The sequence below is a fragment of the Triticum aestivum genome, chromosome 2B, assembly GCF_018294505.1.
Source record: "Triticum aestivum cultivar Chinese Spring chromosome 2B, IWGSC CS RefSeq v2.1, whole genome shotgun sequence".
Lineage (NCBI taxonomy): Eukaryota > Viridiplantae > Streptophyta > Magnoliopsida > Poales > Poaceae > Triticum > Triticum aestivum.
In genome coordinates, this window is record NC_057798.1 from 195,347,304 (window position 1) to 195,353,756 (window position 6,453).

Here is a 6,453-nt window from a genome sequence, read left to right on the forward strand (position 1 = left end):
CTGGCTGGTTTTGACCCAGCGAAAGCCACGCCTATCCATCGGATTTGATCGGACGACAACGAACGAAACCCTAGCGCTGTGATGGGCCGTTGGGCCGAAAGTGGACTCACGACTAGGCTCAGGCCGCCAGCCGCCGCGGGCGCGCTGGGCGAGGCCGCGAGCCGCCGGGGGCGCGCTGGGCCGAGGCCGCAGCTTAGCCGCGCGCTAGGCTGTGTTGCAGCCATTTATTTTATTTTTCTTTTCAGAGAAGAATAGTATTAATTCAGAAAAATAAAAGTTCATGTATTTTATAAAGTAAAAGTTTCTATAGAACTAAAAAAGTTCGTGAATTTTTATTCACGTTTTTTTCCGCTGTGTAAATAATTATTAGTGCTCTTTTAAAAGAAAATAAAAGTTTAAAAAGAATTATGTTTTAAGAGCATGTTAAAGTAATTATTGAAATGAATATGATTATGTTATTTTTATGACCAACGTTGTTAATAACATGATCATGTTTTATTATTGAAATTTAAAGGTGCATTTATTTCTAATATTTTGCCCAACGGTAATATAGATTTAATTGCATAAACAATTGTATGTTTAATTTAACCAACGTTAGATTATTGCATATGATTGTTTTATTGATGTCACTTAAATTGTGATTTCAGGAGGCTTTCACTTGATGAGTTGCCTAAAAGAAGTTCCAACACTCAGAGGTGACAACCACACTGAGTGGAGGAAGAAAGTTGAACTGGCATTTATTTGTGCTGATCTTGACTGGGTTGTGGTGAAACCACAGCCGGTCAGACCCACAGAGCCAGTAAGAGAGGCCACTGATGATGATGCTGCATGGGCTAAAAAGAAGGGGGACTATGCTCCTTTGGAGCAGTCCTACCTCATAGATAACCAAAAGTGGGTCAATGCAAACAAAAAGTGCATGACTTTTATAAAGAATACAATTGAGAGCGCCATTGTGGGCTCCATTCCAGAGTGCACTTCCGCAGGGGAGTTGCTTACAAAAATAAAGAGCCAGTTCACTGGCTCTTCAAAGATCTATGCCACCCAGGTGTTAGAGCAACTAGTGACAGAACGCTACACAAGTGGTAGTCGTGGAATAAGAGAGCACATCCTCAGGATGAGTAATATGACAGCAAAGCTCAAGCCCATGGATGCGGATCTGGAGATCAAACCAGCACTCCTGGTCCACCTGGTCATGGCTTCACTGCCACAGGAGTTTGCAACTTTTGTTGTAAACTATAATATGTCACCTGGAACATGGGACATTGAAAAGAGAATAGCAATGTGTGTCCAAGAAGGGGACAGACTCAAAGCCGCACATGGTGGTTCAATCAACTATGTGAAGGAGTGGAAGAAAAAGAACTACAATCAAAACAACAAAAGTTCTCCTTCAAAGAATGGAAAAGCCCCCTATCTGCATCAGCATCAACAACAACCTTTCTCAGTGGACAAAGACACGTGTCTCCACTGCAAGCAGAAAGGGCATTACAAGAAAGACTGTGCTGCTTGGCTGAAGTCAGTCATGGCAAAAAGAGGTAACAATATAGTTTCATTTGTCAACGAATCCTTGTATACACAGTTTTCAAAATCCACTTGGTGGATTGATTCCGGAGCAACTGTTCATGTTGCAAATTCTTTACAGGGATTCCATTCGATGCGAACTACGCTAAGAAGCGAAAGACGCATTGAAGTGGCAAACGGAGTTGAAGCAGAAGTTAAAGTTGTCGGTGATATCTCCTTGGAGTTAGCTGGCGGATTCAATCTTCTACTTAGAGATGTTTTATTTGTTCCATCATGTCATAGAAACTTAATTAGTGTTTCTTGTTTGGACAAAGATAGTTATGAATGTCATTTTGGACATGGCAAGTGTGCCATTTGGTATAATAATGCTTATGTGGGTGATGCTTTACTACATGATGAGCTTTATTTGTTATCACTTCGTGAAAAAGTTTATTCCGTTTGCAACGTGAAAGAAAATGTTTCCGCGTCCAATAAAAAGCAAAAGAAAAGAAAAAGAACATTCGACTCATTGAAATTATGCCACTATCGCTTGGGCCATATTTCGGAGGGGATAATAGAAAGATTAGTCAAAAGTGAAATTCTTCCTCCGTTAGAATTTTCAGACTTAGAACAATACATAGATTGCGTTAAAGGAAAGTACGTAAACCAAATCAAAAAAAGTGCAATCCATAGCACAGGCACACTAGAAATCATCCATACTGATATTTGTGGACCATTTCCGGTGAAAAGTGTGGATGGATATGACTCGTTCATAACATTCACAGATGATTACTCTCGCTATGGATATATTTATCCAATCAAAGAAAGATCTGAAGCATTGGATAAATTTAAAATATTCAAAGCTGAAGTTGAAAATTAGTATGATAAAAGAATAAAGATAGTTAGGTCCGACCATGGGGGAGAGTACTACAGTCGGCACACTCCATATGGCCAAGTCCCTGGACCTTTTGCAAAGTTCTTGCAGGAGACTAGCATAGTTGCCCAGTATTCAATGCCGGGCGAACCTCAGCAAAATGGAGTAGCTGAAAGGCGCAACCGTACACTTATGGATATGGTGCGCAACATGATGAGTTATTCCAACTTGCCATTGGGTTTATGGATGGAGGCGCTTAAAACTGCCATTCACATTCTCAATAGAGTACCAAGCAAGTCGGTGCCCAAAACACCGTACGAGCTATGGACAGGAAGGGTGCCATCCCTACAACACTTCAGGGTGTGGGGGTGCCCTGCCGAGGCCAAATGTTTAATCCAAACATTGGAAAGTTAGATTCTAAAACAGTGAGTTGCCACTTCATTGGCTATCCAGACAGATCAAAGGGTTTTCATTTCTACTGCCCAAACAGATATACAAAGTTTGTAGAAACGAGACATGCAGTCTTCTTAGAGGACGAAATGATGAGGGAGAGCTTGGTAGCTCGGAAAATTGATCTTGAGGAGAAGAGGGTGCATGCACCTAATCCGATGATTCAGGAGCCATTTTTCTCACTACCAGTTGCAACTCCACCCATGACAACTATGGGGGCAGACCCGGAACCTGTCCGTCAGGAGCCGACTGAACCCGTTGTTGAGCATGAAAGGGAGGTGCAGCAGCAAATTTTAGAAGAAGTGCCAGAAGTTGAGGCACAGAATGTGCCAGAAACTGAGGCCCTTAGAAGGTCTACAAGACCAAGAAAGTCAGCTATATCTACTGACTTTAAAGTTTATAACACAGAAATGGACCATATGGAAAAAGATCCCACCTCATATGAAGAAGCCATGAGAAGCCCTCATTCATCGATGTGGATGAAGGCAATGGAAGACGAGATGAAATCAATGAGTTCCAAAGATGTTTGGGACTTAGAGGAAATTCCTGAAGGAGCCAAATCAGTAGGCTGTAAATGGGTCTACAAAATTAAGTATGACTCTAAAGGGAATATAGAAAAATATAAAGCACGACTCGTGGCAAAAGGATTTACACAAAGAGAAGGGATAGATTACAAAGAGACATTTTCTCCGGTCTCATGTAAGGATTCCTTCAGAATCATAATGGCATTAGTTGCTCATTTTGATTTAGAATTACATCAAATGGATGTAAAGACGACATTTCTCAACCGAGATTTAAAAGAAAATGTCTACATGAAACAGCCCAAGGGTTTTATCATGGAAGGCAAGGAAAATATGGGATGCCGCCTAAAGAAATCCATTTATGGATTAAAGCAAGCCTCTAGGCAGTGGTATTTAAAGTTTAATCAAACGATTAAAAGTTTTGGATTTAAAGAAAATATTGAGGATAACTGCATTTATGCAAGGTTTAAAAATGGGAAATATATTTTCCTAATCTTGTATGTGGATGACATTCTGCTTGCTAGCAGTGATGTTAGTCTACTTCAAGAAACAAAGAAGTTCTTATCCTCGAATTTTGACATAACAGATCTTGGTGAAGCATCATATGTTTTGGGCATAGAAATTCATCGAGATAGAAACAATGGAGTCTTAGGACTATCGCAGAAAGCATATTTAGAAAAGGTTCTTAAAAAGTATAATATGCATGCGAGTAAAGCCACACCTGCTCCTATAGTTAAGGGCGATAGTTTTGGGAAATTCCAATGTCCCAAAAACCAGTACGAGATCGATCAAATGAAAGGAGTACCATATGCTTCGGCAATTGGCAGCTTACAGTATGCACAAGTGTGCACTCGCCCTGACTTAGCCTTTATCACCGGGGTACTCGGTAGATATCAAGAGAATCCAGGCATAGAGCACTAGAAGATGGTAAAGAAAGCATTGCGTTATGCGCAAGGCACGAAGGACTACATGCTAACATACAGGAGATCTGATTCCCTAGAGATAAAAGGGTATTCAGACGCAGTTTTTGCGGGGGACAAAGATGATAGAAAATCCACGTCAGGATACGTATTCACCGTCGCTGGGGGAGCTATTTCGTGGAAAAGCTCCAAACAGTCGACAGTTGTATCATCCACGATGTATGCAGAATTCATAGCATGCTTCGAAGCCACGGGCAGGCGATATGGCTAAAGAAATTTGTACCCGACTTGAAAGTGGTAGATTGTATTCACAAACCACTAAAGATGTACTGCGACAATCAGCCCGCGGTATTTTACGCTCAGAACAACAAGTCGAGTAATGCTGCCAAAACAATAGAGATAAAGTATTGTGTTGTGAAAGATAAAATCCAGGATCAAACTATAAGTCTCGAGCATATAAAGACAAAAGATATGCTTGCGGATCCCTAACGAAAGGCTTACCACCCAATGTGTTCAAGGAACACTTTGCCGGCATGGGTTTAAGGGAAAGCCTTATGATTCCTGGATAGGCCCAAAAGGAACAGAATTTGTTTCTGAACATAACGTATGTTGTAGCTGTATGATTCTATCGGCAATTGAGCTGTGACGATGAAACATGCTCTATGTACCAATATGTGATGAAACAAATAAACTAGAAAGTATAAGGTTAAAAATAAAGTTGAGATCAAGGGGGAGAATGTTAGGTTGATCTCTATCCCGTTCGAACCCAACGGGTCGAACGGGCCCCTGACTCGCGCCCTGATCGGGGGCGCCCAACCAAACCATGGTTGGTGGACCCCTGTCGCCAGCGCAATATAAAGAGGTGGGGTGCCGGGGCACGTATCACGAGGTTGATCGTGCACCACAACACCACCGACACACCAATCCGATCTAGGGTTTTGCGCTAGGCCGATGGGAAGCTCCGCCGCCGCCATCTCAGTCCACATCGCCGCCGTCTCCACACCACCATGGCCGGCGCTGGATCGAGTTCATCCGCACCAGGAGAAGGTAGGTTCACCGGATCTCCTAGCCCACTCCGATCTAAGGATCTATCAGGACCAGAAGTCAATCTGATGAAAATCAACATCAGACAATATGTAGGAGCACAAAATACATAAATGGTGCAGATTATACTGGTGCAATCGCACAAAAAATCAGAAAAGGGGAAGGGAGAAGGAGGGACCTGCAGGTGGAAGAATGCAACGCCAGAGCCGGGCTGCAGCTATCAAGAATGAAGACAGCGTGATAAGATGTCTCACTTTGGGACAACAACGACGCGTCCAGTTCGGCGCTTGTGGATGACAATGCCTTCAGGAAACTTCACACTCGCGCAGGATCCAAGCTAGCTACGGGGGACGAGATCGACACCCTCATCGCCTCCATGGACGCCGACTGCAACGACAATCGACTTCGACGAGCTCGCCTCCTCCCTCGCGCAACGGCTATTCGGGACCTGCAACCCCTCCATCGCCGTTTACTGGCCCGAGAGATCCACGACCACGAGGCACGGGGGGATCCAAACCAGCTGTTTAGAAAGCCACAGCGTGGCCGTACCACTTACCCTTGACGTGGGGTGCGTGCAGGTGAGGACGATGAAGAAGGAAATGAGGGGAGCATCAGATCAGTCCTCACATGCGGTGGATCAAAGCTGGACCGGCTTCCCTCATGGGAGCTCCCGAGAAGACAAGAACACAAGACTGGAGAAAGGGGAAAGTGAGTGTTCAGCTTGGTGGGACCCCTGATGCCGTCGCGTTGTGCACAATGGTCAGAGGAAAGTGAAGAGCCAACTTTTTCTTTGCTTGTGATTCAGGCGTGAGACAAGCTTGGTGTCTTCTAAAATTGTCTTACCTTAACTCTATTAAGTGTTCATGAAATAAAAACATAGATACCATTGCGATTTTAGTGGACATATATTACATAACTGCACCCTAAATTCATCTTAACTCATATGCGAAGTTCTAAGATGTTTACGGTCAACTAAAAGGCGCGGACAAACATAATTGGTGGAAATTACGGTTGCACACATTTACAACTAGAAACTCAATATATCAATCTTACAACTTTTTAGCATATATTCTGAGGCATGCGTGAAACCAGTAAAAACTACTTGCTCTATGTTTAATGAAAGAGAAATCTTAAGCAACGTTTTAAA